The 13,936-nt window shown below is 40.9% G+C and overlaps 1 protein-coding gene across 1 annotated transcript in view; it reads right to left on the bottom strand.

The window, feature by feature from the left end:
- Positions 1-13,936, bottom strand: part of ubl3a (ubiquitin-like 3a) — a 35,915-nt gene that overhangs the window by 8,865 nt on the left and 13,114 nt on the right. The gene's annotated exons all lie outside the window — the stretch shown is intronic.

Here is a 13,936-nt window from a genome sequence, read left to right as displayed (position 1 = left end):
TACTGACAAAAGCACATACTTGCTAACAGAAAAAAAAAAACCCTAAAAAGTCAGTGGTGCTCTTTGCTCTGCATAGAGACAAGGTCATTATTCACCAGTGTGATTGGTGTGGCTAAAAATAACCAGATAAATAAGAGGGACACACGTGTTTTGCTTACAGTCAGATGATTTTTTCTCTCACCTTAGATCACCCACTCCCAGCGAGAAAATATACACCAGTGAACTGAACACATCAAGAGGGTGTACATTTAGAACCGTTAATTTGCAGAGCAATGAAATTGCCTACCATTAGGAAGCAGATGAGAGGCACTCCCTCATCTGGTCTGATATGTGTTTAGCAGTGGTACAGTATGCCTTTAAGAGCCAGAGCAAAAATCAGTGGTGTGTGTTTGCCTTTGCTTACTGTATTTGTGTGGCTGGCCTGCAGTGCACGCATGGCACAAGCACGTGTGTCATTGTTGTGTGTTTCCATGCGCCAAGTGTCTGTTAGCCCTCTATACCACACCCCATGCCCTATGAAACTCACTCTGCTGAATGCCGTGCATGTGCATGCGTGCACACACTCACACACACACACACAAAGCTGGCTGCAGTGATGTAACAGAGTTAACACCAACGGATTGAAACTGAGATCTCTTTAAGTACGTAACCAAATCAGCTTATAGGTTTAAGCATGGTCCAGTCATCCAGAAACATATACACATATACTATATATACACAAAATAACACATACATACACAATGATCATCAGAAAATACACAACCCCCCCTCCCCACTCTATACATAATGAGCATAAACATTGGTAAATGAGCCTCTAAGAGACTAGATCAACTTGATAATTTTAAGCTTCTGTTTTTTTATGCATTTGCAAAGTACAACATCCATCCAGTCAAACAGTCAGACACACAAACACACCTGTAACCAATGTGAAAAACAGCTGCTTCCTGCTGTGATTCACAAGAGAGCTTTAATGACTTTTTTAATACAGATCATAAAGCAAGAATCTGCATAATGTTTTTGAGTGGCTGAATGTAAATGTGTAAATTACTCCATGTGTTTGATTTTTAGGAACACAAATGTTTCTAAAACAAATACAGAGAAGAAACAGAAACAAGCATGAAGTAGCATTCAAAGGAATCCCCTTTGCACAGGCAAGGTCTTGCTCCTTCCTAGTTGAACACCTGGTAGTTACCATGGTGTCACCATAGCGACAGCCAATGGTGGGCGGCTTAACCTGATAACACCTACAGGATAGCTTAAACCCACCCATTTTCTACTGCTGTGTCACATCAAACCATCTTCCCCTGCTTGCAGCAATCTCTGCATCCCCTCACTCACTTTGTCTTTTTCACTCACTCCATCAATCTCTGGCTCTGTGCAGCGTACAGTGGAGAGATATACAAGGCCAGAATAACAAGAAGCATTGAGGTAGCCTGGGTTAAACAAGGCAAACTGAGCTTTTCTTCTTATATATGCCAGCGCAAGTGTGGATCTCTGTGTTTGCCTCTGCCTATCTTTCTTTGCTTTCTCCATTCTTGCAAGTCACTTTCTCTCTCAGTTTTCTTCCTGGAGAGAGATGGCAAATCAACACAAAAAAAATCATACGCAAGACAGATGCAGATTTTTAGTATCAAAATTCTGTGGTCACTGCAGTCACCAGATTTCCACAGAACTGAAATTCCTACAGGAATTTCAAACAATGTTTGAGCCATCTGGAACATCAAAGCATAAAATCTTAGCATAAAAAAATATTTTCAAAGACTAGTGTACAGAAAACATACTGGACTTAAGAGGAATCAGTGAAAACCAACAGTTATTCTGTTCTGGTGGCTCATAGTGGTGTAAAACCCTGCATGGACACTTCATGTTAGGTTTTTTTGAGCCATGTCTCCAGAGGTGAATTTCAAATTTTCTTCTTTTTCCTCTCTTCATTTCCTGTTCTAATCCTGATTTCACCTGAATCGAGATCCCAGTTCTCCCTTGCCATTTTTTCCTCCCCTGCCCCCTTTTCCCTGAGGATCACTGTCTCTTCTGTAAAGGGGAGGGTAATGAGGTTGCACAGCCAGCTCAGGGAAGTATATTCAATTACAGCCTATTGTCTCTAACAAATACAATCGCTCCAGGTATGAGGAGGGAAACAATTCATGCGTGATCACAGTACAAACACATATCTCCAGGCAGACTCCTAGTTACTCATGCATACAAATATTACATCCTAACCCACTACCAGACTCACTCTGAAATGCCAGAAATTAGCAATGTGAATGCTCTACTTGCTTGCAGAGCTTGTAGACCAAGAAGAAGCCACTTAGTGAGTATTACACGTCTCCAGTGTGAGGACATGAAAGTGTTTGTAAGCTCTGGTAACAGAATGCGGAAACATCCTTGCTCCTATTCCTGGCTGCTTCTGAAAATAACACAATAAAGAAACAGGTTGCTTACGTGGGAAACTGGTGACACAGCTTTCTGCTTGTCAAGCCTCTGCACCACTGCAGACCAGACATTCAGAAACTAACAATAATGTGCCCCGGCTGCCAACAAATGCCATGCCGTAAACATGTGAGCAAGCAACCCCTCTTGGCTAAACACCGTTTGCACACAGAGGAGAGCAGGAAATTCAATGCCATCTATAATTATTCCTCCCTTAGCGCTGCTCTCAACTCTTTCTCAAGGCGGTGTTGTGTGTGCATGTGCGTGTGTGTATGTTTACAAGTGCATTAAAGAGTATTGCTGCTCTTTAGACCCTCTGCAGCAGTCAACAAATTACAGAGTGGGAAGCCGTCCTGTGAGAATATATTAGAGCAGCTTTATATGTAGTCTACGCAATAAGGTTAGCTGCTGCTGTCAGAGCAAATTCATAACTGCATGAATGAATTTAAGAGAGGACGTGGGTGATTAACCCGGCTGTGGTCTGTTTAAAGCGAGGCAGCTGGATCCAGCAGCCAGCTCGCTTTGAATTGCCCATTAAATTTGGAGGAAATTCAACTGTAAACCTGAGAAGTGTAGCTGCACAGCATTTTAAATACAAATGAATTATGTGTCAGTAATTTTACTGATAATTGTGGACAGGCGCTTTCCTTTCTGCTGCTTCTCTCTGACTCCAAACACATTCAAATAAATACATATATATAAGTGCTACAAAATAGGCTGTGTTATGGTTTGTAAGACAAACTGAACAGAGAGCAACCTGTAACACATCTGTCATATATAAAAACACAGATAAACATCACTATACATATTAGCAGTGCAGGTAAAATGCATGTATTAAAAAGCTGCAGGTTTTTCTGCAGCTGCAAGCAAGAACACAGGAAAATGAACTCTTTCGCTTATCAAAGCTCCTCATGTTGAGTTTGGCATATTTAATGTCAATATTCTAAATAGATTTTTTTTGTTTGTATGAGTTCCCTCCTTTATGTTCACAAATACACACAAACGGAGGAGGGCAGAACAGGGGCGGACGGAGAACAGGGAGAGAGAGAGAGATAGAGATAGAGAGAGAGAGAGGAGAGAGAGAGAGAGAGAGAGAGAGAGGAGAGGAGAGAGAGAGAGGGGGACTATAGGAGAAGAGAGGGAGAGAGAGAGGAGACAGAGAGAGGAGAGGGAGAGAGGAGACAGAGAGAGAGGGAGAGATGAGACAGGAGACAGAGAGGGAGAGAGGAGAAAGAGGACAGAGAGAGAGAGAGAGAGAGAGATATATATATTATACATATATATATATTATACATATATATATATAATACATATATATATATATATATATATATATATATATATATATATATATATATATATAAAAACAAAAAACAAAGCCTTAGGCAAGGATTTGTAATCTTCGAGTCTCTGTGAGTATGTGTGTCTAGCAGTTTGGGGGGGAGTGCAATACTCTAATCAGCTTAAACGTTTGCTTTATCAAGCTTATCTTTCTTTCCTCCCTACAATGTGGTACATTTAATATTTGCTTTGAGACCTGAAACATTACGAATGGAAGCTTCGCATACCAGCTGAGGCTACCACCAAAGAGCAAGAACGTGCTGAGGAAGAATTAATTCAATTATTGTGAAACAAAAAAGGGATCCCAGACATTATATTGAAAGGGTATGCCAGACAACAGCTTGATGCACCAGCTTGGTAGGTGGCCATCAAGGCCAGGCCAGCTTTACTTCTTCATTGTTTAACAATGGATGGGCGGCATGAAATGATTTCTCTCCACTTAAAGGGGTGTACAAATTGTTATGGCTGCAGCACGATACTATGTTGGTGCTACACAAATGTGGCTACATATCTGCTACCACATGGAAGCAGTGGACAAAAAAAAAGTGAGAACAACAGGAGATGTGGGCTTCTTTTATTCTTGATTATGCCATTGTTGGTCATTTAGCTGCTGCAGAGAAAACACATTAAACACTGGCAATGAACGTCTTTATAGTGATGTGATAAAAATTGTGATTGGATATTTGACTGACTGACTACTTTCCTTCTATTGTTCAAATACTCAGGTGTTTGTTTGGTGAGAGAATCAGCCTTAATGATGCTCTGCACTCTCCAAAAGTCACTGTTATTTAAATACACTGTATTTTAACAAAATGTTTCACAAGCAAAGCGGTGATTATGTGTTTAACTCAAAAAAGTAAAATGACAATAATCAGGCTCTCTTTTTTTTGGTTACCTTTTTTTAACTCTTACAGATCTCAGTTAAAAGGAATCGGTTTAGGGAAACGTTTATTAACCCAATTTTTAAGAAGTGTGACACTCATGCATATTCATCGAAATATGACTGTGCAGATAATATATCTGGATTTCAACATGTTCACTGTAGCAAAGACAGGGCCGAAGGACCTTGACCCAGTTTAAATTTGTTTATTATTAACTTTGCTATCTTTGTAGACCACATATCTACAATTGTTGGTTTGGTCATGGTTTGCTTTGACACACACACACCTTACCAACAAACATTAAGGTAGGTGTTGTTTCCAGAGAGAGTGGTTAGCACTGTTGCCTCACAGCAAGAAGGTCCTGGGTTTGAATCCACCTTGGCTGGGACCGTTCTGTGTGGAGTTTGCATGTTCTCTCTGGGTACTCCGGTTTCCTCCCGCAGTCCAAAGACATGCAGTTACTGGTTAATTGGTGATTTTAAAATGCCCACAGGTATGAATGAGTGTGTGAGTGGTTGTCTCTCTGTGCAGGGTGTACCCTGCCTCTTGCCCCATGACAGCTTGGATAGGCTCCAGCCTCAGCCCCCTGACCCTGAAAAGCGTAAGTGGAATAACATGGACTTTGAAATAGTTTAAAAATAGTTGGTATTACATGTGTACATCATGTAGACCACATGTCAACAGCACGCAGAGTGAGAATATTTCAAACAGTTGCCAGATTGAGAGGAAACCTAATCTTTCTCCAAACTTTTAATGTTTAGAGAAATTGTCATCTTTGCGCTTGCAAAAAGAAAGCTCCAGCAAAGCAGTCTGGCTGGTCAAGATTTCTTCCAACACTGCTGATTGTGCCTACAGCCATGCCCTGCTGGCTGCTATGTCAACACTTGTGGTAAACAGGGGCCTAGTTAGTCATCTGTGCTAGTTTGTCCTGTTTTTCTGGATATATCTGAGGTTCTCACTGTGGTCATGTAATCAGCGTACAAAATAAAAACACCATCTGACTGATGTCCTTGCAGATTCAAAGCTGGAAGTTAAATGTGGTACATGTACTTAGTTTTGAGTGTTTTTTTTTTTTCTATTTCTAAACAACTTTCAGTTCGCACCTGTGAAATACACTATATTCACAAAAGTATATGGACATTACACCCAAAGGAGCTGCACCCATACCCATCTCATGAAGCTCCTGGTACACAATGTTTGTGCTGACATTAATGCCAGAGGACATTAGGAGTCCTGCAGTTACTGATACATCTTAACTACTGAATGGAGTGAGAATAGAGAAAAAATACCTTGACAGTGTTCAGTCTTGCTTGTATTTCCTGTTTTTAAATGGCATTTTCATGTCTTCCTATTTTTTCCATTGAAGCACAACCACAGAAAGGAAACAACAGGATGATGGGCATTTATTTTTACACAAGGACCCTGAAGCAGGTTGGCTTTTATTATAAATTGTGCAAGAATGTAGGTTCATCAGGCTTTTGGCTTCACTACTGCTGTGAAATGAATTCCTCTTTTGATTTTGAAGTGAGGGACTTGTGACCAGTTGTTATTTAGCCTTTCAGAGACTTTTAGGCTTAGGCACTGTTTTCCAAACAGCAACTAGCATTTCCACTCCACTGTTACATGCCTCCGCAGCCCAGTCAAGTTGCAGTTTATCTCTGTGTTTTCATTTGACAGTTTAATGGAGCTGTTCCTCTTCTCTCTAGAGGGACTAAGAATGGAAGATATTGTTAGCTGCACATCTGCACTGTAAAGTTCCTCCTTCTGATTTCTAATATAGAGATATATAAAATATATAAAAACTGATTTGACTTGAATTTGCTCAGCTTTGTTGTTCTTGTTCTGCTTTATGTTTACTGTGTTAGTGTTCAAATTCACTGAGAGAAACAATGTATTCACGTGCTTGGCAAACGAAGCTGATTGTTGCTGCAAAACAAAAGCTGCAAACCTTGACTAACGCCTATAAATCCAGCAACACACAGGATCTATACCAGGAGTGAACAATTCATTTTCCCAAGGAGCCACATGTGAAACTGGGACTGTTGTGGAGGACTGCACTAATAAGCCTATAAAAACATAAGATTAATACTGAACAGAGCTGAGTTCAGCTTATTGGTGCGACACTCGATCCAATCACCGTAATTTCAACGTGGGCATCAAAGATTATTGTTAACCATTTAGCATCCAACCTTGTTTGGCACCCTGGACATGCTGCCAGTTTGTCACAGGGCTAACACAGTCAGCCAGACAAACATCCATGCTCACATTCACACCTATAGTCATTTTAGAATCGCCAAATAACCGGAGAGAACCCACGCACACACGGGGAGAACATGCAAACTTCACAGAGAAAGGCCCCAGACTGGATTCATACCCAGGACTTTCTTGTTGTGAGGCAACAGTGCTAACCACCGTGCCTCCCCCATCTTCTCATAATTAGCGTATAAAATCCTATGGCCAAAAGCATATTTTGTGAAGTTTCAGCATCCTTGATCTCTGACCAGAAAAATCAAATCATTTCATCCTTGAGTCCAAGTGAAATTTTGTGCCAGATGCAATGAAATACCCTTCAGCTTTTTTGATACACTGTGTTTTAAAAAAAGGAGATGGAGGTGGGGTCACAGAGACCTTGACCTTTGACAACCAAACTCTAAGGAGATACTCTGTGAGTCAAAGCACATTTTTGTGCTAAATGTGAAGAATTCTCTCAAGCCGTTCCTGAGATTGAGAGCCCACAAGAATGGGATGGACAGATGGACAGACAACCCAAAAACATAATGCCTCCAGCTACGTCTGTTTTTCATCACGGTAGCATATCCTTCCCCCGCTAATACTCCGGCTGCTATTTTCCCCAAAGGTTTACGGTTCTATTAGTTTCTACAGTGGGTTTTGCATTTCTATTATAAACCAGGAGCATTTTAGGATTTTTGAAGTAATTAACAGCTAAACTGTCAAAAACAAGAAACAAGCAAAGCCAAAAAACATTTTACAATAAACACAATGTAATTTTTTAAAAAGCTTCATATATGTTCTCAAATGTTAATATACAGGAACATGATTATAAGCTGATAAAGTGTTCAGCTAATCATACGTCTCCCTGTTTCAGAATAAAGGGAGCATCTTGTTCAGTGACCATAAAACACCGGCCTACTTCCTATTGGACTCTATTAGGGGACATTAATCATTAAATAGAGGATCTACTGTAAGAGCGATTTTAAAAGCACCACAGACCTTTATCAAATGCCCTTTCTTAGGCTGCTTGCTAGCTTCCTGTAGTATTCGCAGCTAATGGCTGCATTACGGCACTAATAGCATTTTAAAAGTGTGGTTTCTTTCCTTCACAGCAGCCTCAAACTTTCAGCAGTTTGATTGATTGGACAACATAAAGAGAACCTCCACTTAGATCTTCTGTAAAGGCTAAAAATTCATAAAGGTTATGCTGTGATCATTGTGCGACACGGAAGATCTAACCTTCTTTTTTCCCCCCTTGATTTTAGCGCTAACCCTATGGTTTGGATTTGCATCTACGAGCATCATTTCTCCTCCAGGTTTTAAAATCAAGAGTAACAGAGTGACGAAAGCCCATTCTTTCAGCTGCTACTACTACCAGTCACATGTCTGATTATTCAATTGCCCCATCATGCCTCATATCACTCTCCAAGCCCTTGTCCCTTTGTAGTGTCATTCAAAAAGACCCATCCTTTGATATGACGACATCCTCATCACAGCCAGAATCTGCTCTGCTCCTCTTTTTCTCTCTTGCCTGTCACAAGCAAGATCAGCTGCTTCCTGTGCTGTACCTGACAGCTCTCTGCTGTCTGTCCTTGCTCTTCATCATTCCCCTCTACATAGAGATAAACCTTTAATCCATCAGCTGCTTCTCTTTTCTCCAGAAATGGGTAGGGCTTCCTTTCGTGCCTTCATCATCCTGCTCCCAGTCTCCTTCTCTGAAATCCTGATTTGCTTGACTCACACACACACACACACCCACACACACACCCAAGTAGGTGCTTTTGATCACTCGTTCCTCCAACGAGTTTCTCTGTGCGATCAGAGCTGTCACAAGTAGTTTTAGCTCTCGTGGCTTTCTCCTGCCTCTCAGGTGACTGTTAAGGAAGCTTCACACTTTAAAAATGGCTGTTCAACACCTCAGGGACAAATGAATTAACAGGCCAAATGTGCCCCACACCATAACTGAATGACAGTGAGTTACCTACTGGCAGCCCACACCCTGACATGATACTGTATACTGCAGCAGAGAGATCAAAGAGATCTTTATCCAACACTGACGTGAGAGTCAAAAAATGTTAAGATGACGGTGCAGGAGCTGACAGACAGCACCATGCAATGATGTGCCAGCTAACCCAGTAAAGAGTAGTTAGGGTTTAAAATGTACATGTTACAGACATTATATAGTTTTACTCTGGCACATCACATCACATGAAAAAGAAAGTTCACCCTCTTTCAATCCTTAGGTTTTATGTATCAGGACAATAAATAAACACAAATATTCAAGAAGTCAAAGAAAATGATTTCAGTCTATAGATCTAACCAAGCTGCAAAGATTAGTCAAAAATAAAATCCACCTCCACCAATGACACATGTCTGCTTTACTTTAAGACGACAACATGTGGTGTATTAGCTGTGAGGGTTAACACAACATGGTTACTAATGCAGAGAGGATAGCTGCTATATGCAGGACGGAGGTCATGCCATGCTCTTTCCACAATGTAATACACACTGCCTACTTACTTTCTCAGAACAATAATAAAAATAATAATAATGATAAATAAATAAATTTCACCCAAGAGCCCAAAAAAGTGTAACACAAGTCTGTTCAAACTGATTTGATCTTAGAAAATTGTGTGGAAAAACAGCAGCACCATGACTCATCCCTTTGAGCTTTTTCACATTTTCACAGCGTAAACACAAGAATTGAGGAGGCTTTGAAGGACGCGATGCAGAAATATTAATGAGAAGAAAACAATGATGGTTTCACATAAATAGTTGAACAGTATTTTCAGTGACACTTCCCAGTGTCTGTGAGCATCTGTAGCAGTTTAGGGTTTAGGAAGACAGCCCTATCCTCACCCTTCATTCAGGGACGGCTCCACTGTCATTATCTCAACAAGGAAAACAAAACACCGCTAAATACTTTCAGAGAAATGAAACAAACAACAACAACAAAAAAATGAGATGATGTGACAAAACGCAAACGCATCAAAACGACACCGTTGTCGTGTAAACGCAAGGCCGAACCACTTGAAACCGGGGTGATTTGAAAACGCTCGACTCGCACATGCGCACTATGGTTGCGACGGCCACAGTTTTTCGCGCACGCGCAAATTGATAAACAGTACTCGCGGATTCACGAGTGCTTCTCATGCTTTTCTTGTGTTTTTACCATTTTGTAATTCAGCGTTGTGTGCAGCAGCGATCCAACCTCATCGTCAGTCCACACAAAACCTCTCACATTGGCCGTTTTGTAAGTAATGAACAATTTGCCGCACTACCTACTGTCACTCCACGCATGCGCGTCTTGCATAAACAAACTTTGCAAAGAGAAAACCAACGCCAACTTGTGGCCTGGCATGGGAACTACATCGTTTTCATCGTTTCCATCGTTTCACGTCCTCGTGTAAACGCGGATCATTTCTGAAACGCCATCGTGTAAACGAAAGGCTGAAACGCATCAAAACGACACCGTTTCCAGTGAAAACGGCTTCGTGTAAACGGCACCTGAAGCTATAGCATGCATAGGAAACACTGACACTTGCAGTACGAGGTAAGAAAAGAGACATTGTTACTGGAAAGAGAGAGGAACACAAGGTGGAAATAACAAAGGTCAGCAAGAGGCGATGAGAAGAGGAAGTGTGATGGTGAAACAATGAGATAAAATACATTTGGGACTTTCAGTCATTCACTAACTGCTAACATATACACATTATATCAGAATCAGAAGGTTTTTATTGCCATATGGGTGAACAGGTTCACAGCATTAGGAAATTGCTGCGGTACTTCGTGCTTACAGAAAAAAAACAAAAACAAATAAGTATAAAAACTATAAGACAATATACAAGTATACAAATTGCAAATATACAGAGATATTAGAGCTTACAAAATATACAGTGCAGAGACTAATTAAAAGATAAAAGAATGTAGACTATATTCCACTAATATGTACATCAGTGCAATCAGACAGGTGCATAGACATAGGGTCATCAGCGTTTGTGGAGGGTGGTGGTAACAGTCTTAGGGTAATTGTTCATGAGTCCAACAGCAGAGGGGAAGAAACTGTTCTTATGGCGGGAGGTTCTGGTCCGTATGGACCGTAGCCTCCTGCCTGAGGGGAGAGGGTCAAAAAGTCTGTGCCCAGGGTGAGAGTGGTCGGCTGTGATCCGACCTGCACGCCCCAGTGTCCTGGAGGTGTACAGGTCCTGGAGAGATGGGAGGTTACAGCCAATCACCTTCTCAGCAGAGTGCACACACATGAACATATAATGAACATGAACATATAATCATTTGTGCACTCTCAAAATGACAGCTGGGGGAGCTGCTGATGGTTTGTTTTTAAAGATGTGGGTGATTCTCCCCTGATCTGTCTGTCAGCCTCTAGACGGTGGGTAAATTCAAGGCAAAAGATGACACACACAAAAAAAAAAAAAAAAGAAATGACAAGCTGCTAACCTGTGGTAAAGTGATAAAAAATCTATCACTAGCCGAGCAAAGTGGTGATGAAATTATGCTTTCCATGGCAGAGAAAGAAGTCAAAGAAAACACATCTGGAGCTGATAACGATTTCAGCAAGACGTTTGCCCACATGGTGATTCAAACCCACATGTTGGGTTAACACACATCACCTGCTTCTGAAGTGCTTCTGAGTGAAAACAAAAGAAACCAAGAGCTGTTTATAACTTTCCTCTGGAAAAGTGCTATATGGTAGGTTAGAAGCATATTTCAGCATAAATGTTTGTCAGTTGAATAGCTTCAGAAACCCCTCTTCCCCATAGCTTGAACTTTTTAAAACTATTCTGTCACTCTTCTCGTGTGCATGTTCGTATTTCTAGCAAACCAATAAGTGTAAAAATGTGCACCTTTTGTCTTCCTATATGAACTCAATTCAATCTGCCCAGCTGCTTGCTTTCTTGAAGCGTGGGCTTTTGGAACAACTAGACACCTCTAACTTCTGACAGGCTCAGACCATACAGTGAAACCACAACTTTAACCCACTTAACAGATACATGCTCAGCTTCCTGTCTTCTGAATGACAAATTTAACGCACCAAAAGCCCCAGTACTGACACAGTATTGACCTACTGTGTTTTTCTTGGAAAGATTTACTGAAGAGGCACACAAAAGATGACACAAAAATATTTCAAGGTAAGTGTTTGCAATAAACACTACTGTGAATACCAGTATAAAGATTTCAATGAATAGAATCAGGGAATAAAAACAGTCTGGGTTAGTGAGCAAGAAACTGTAACTAATCTAATCTCTATTAACAGTAACTTTTCCTGAATTTCTGTCTTTATTATACAGCAGGTCAAAGTGCTGCAGTATCACACTCAGCTCACAAGTAACACAATGATCCAGAAGTGATGATGCAATGTCAGTTACAGTCACATTCAACCACAGCACGGCCTACCCAAACCCAGCATTTCATTTTTTATTTTATTTTTTTTGGTATGTGTAAAGTGCAGTTATTAATAACTGAAGCCTAAGCTAACTAATCTTATTTTTTGATTGCAACGCATGCAAAACAAAACAAAAATGCTTAATAGCACATTAGTATTGCGGGTAATATTACAATTAGCTGTGATCATGTGCTCACACATTGCAGCTATGTCTGGACTGTAACGCTGAAAGAAAATCAGAAACAGGAACCTTGAAGAGCGCTGTGAAACCAGTAAACACGAGCTGGGTGTAGGTTACTATTTTTTTCATGTTGCCTTTTGTGCTCTAGTGTAACTGAGCTGCCTTTTCTTTTTTCTTTTATAAAGCACTCATTGATGGTGCAGGTAAGAAAATGGTCACGATGCAAGTACCTTTGAAAACAGTAACACCATAGCACAGAAAACACTGTGTGTTATATCAGGAATCTCTCCATGTTTTGGTACCGATGAAAGTTTTGAGGGTACAGGGTTTCGTTATCATCAGCCATCATCATCAGCCAGCAACTCTCAGAGTGTGAAAGCTACAGGTGCTGAAACAGGCTGGAGGAACAGATCTAAAAGCAGATGCACTCTGGGGACACGTAAGACTTACACTATCTTTTACATGTATACGATAAGACCTTTAAAGCTTTCTTATTTTGAATTAGCATTGATTCCATTTTGACTTTTCCTTCTTTCATTCTAATTTTCCATATTATGTCTGCTCAGGCAGCTATCATCAGACACAAAGCCAAAGGTCAACATGCCACACACAGACTTGATGATTGTTGATGATGACACTAAAACAGGAACATCCTGTCCTTTACCTCCCTCGTCCTACCATTTGCTCTGCCTGCTCACGCCTCCACCTCTCACTGTCCTTCACTTCCATCACACAGTGTCTCACCAATGTGACTTCCTCCCCTGTGCTTTCCTGCCTATTGCTATGTAAAAACCCCTGGAGACATGTAAAGCTGCTCCCCCCATCCCCACCTCCCAAGAGAGCTGCATGTTCTGAGATGACCTCTGCCTTCCCCTGTCTCCTCTTCTTCCTCCCTTCTGTGTCGCGACCCACACTCACCCCCACCCCCACCCCCGTCTTCTTTCTAGGTCTCCCAAGAGGTGTGCAGTCAACGCGGTACTGTACACCACCTACACAATTTGTAACTTTCAGGTGTTTTTTTTTTTTTCCAAGAACAAGCTTGGAAAAAAAACTATGCTTCTGGAATTAATTGCTCACGTGCACTTTCAGATTCATAGCCAGCAATTAATTAAGCAAAGAGGGCAATTCCTCCCCTGTTAATTGTTTCTAGAGTGTGAGAATTTGGATGATAATAAAATAGAAGAAGATAGCCATCAGAAGATTTATTGGCATTCGTCCTTGTAAATCTTTTTTGGCAGGGATTTGCAGCCAACAGATTAATTCAAATCAGTCTTGTCTTGAAATTAAAAGTGCATGTTTATTAAGTAAAAGCTTAGCAATAACATAAAGGGCAAACTGATGTAACATGTAAGAGAGAGAGAGAGAAGACAGAGTAGAGAGTAGAAGCGGCTGGGAGACAACATTTACATCCACAACACTGCATTTTCTTTTCTCCTTCAGAAAAGAGCACTGCCCTGTAGTCACGACTCA

The sequence above is a fragment of the Archocentrus centrarchus genome, chromosome 14, assembly GCF_007364275.1.
Source record: "Archocentrus centrarchus isolate MPI-CPG fArcCen1 chromosome 14, fArcCen1, whole genome shotgun sequence".
Lineage (NCBI taxonomy): Eukaryota > Metazoa > Chordata > Actinopteri > Cichliformes > Cichlidae > Archocentrus > Archocentrus centrarchus.
The sequence above is the reverse complement of the archived record's forward strand: the minus strand, read 5'-3'. Positions and strand labels throughout refer to the sequence as shown.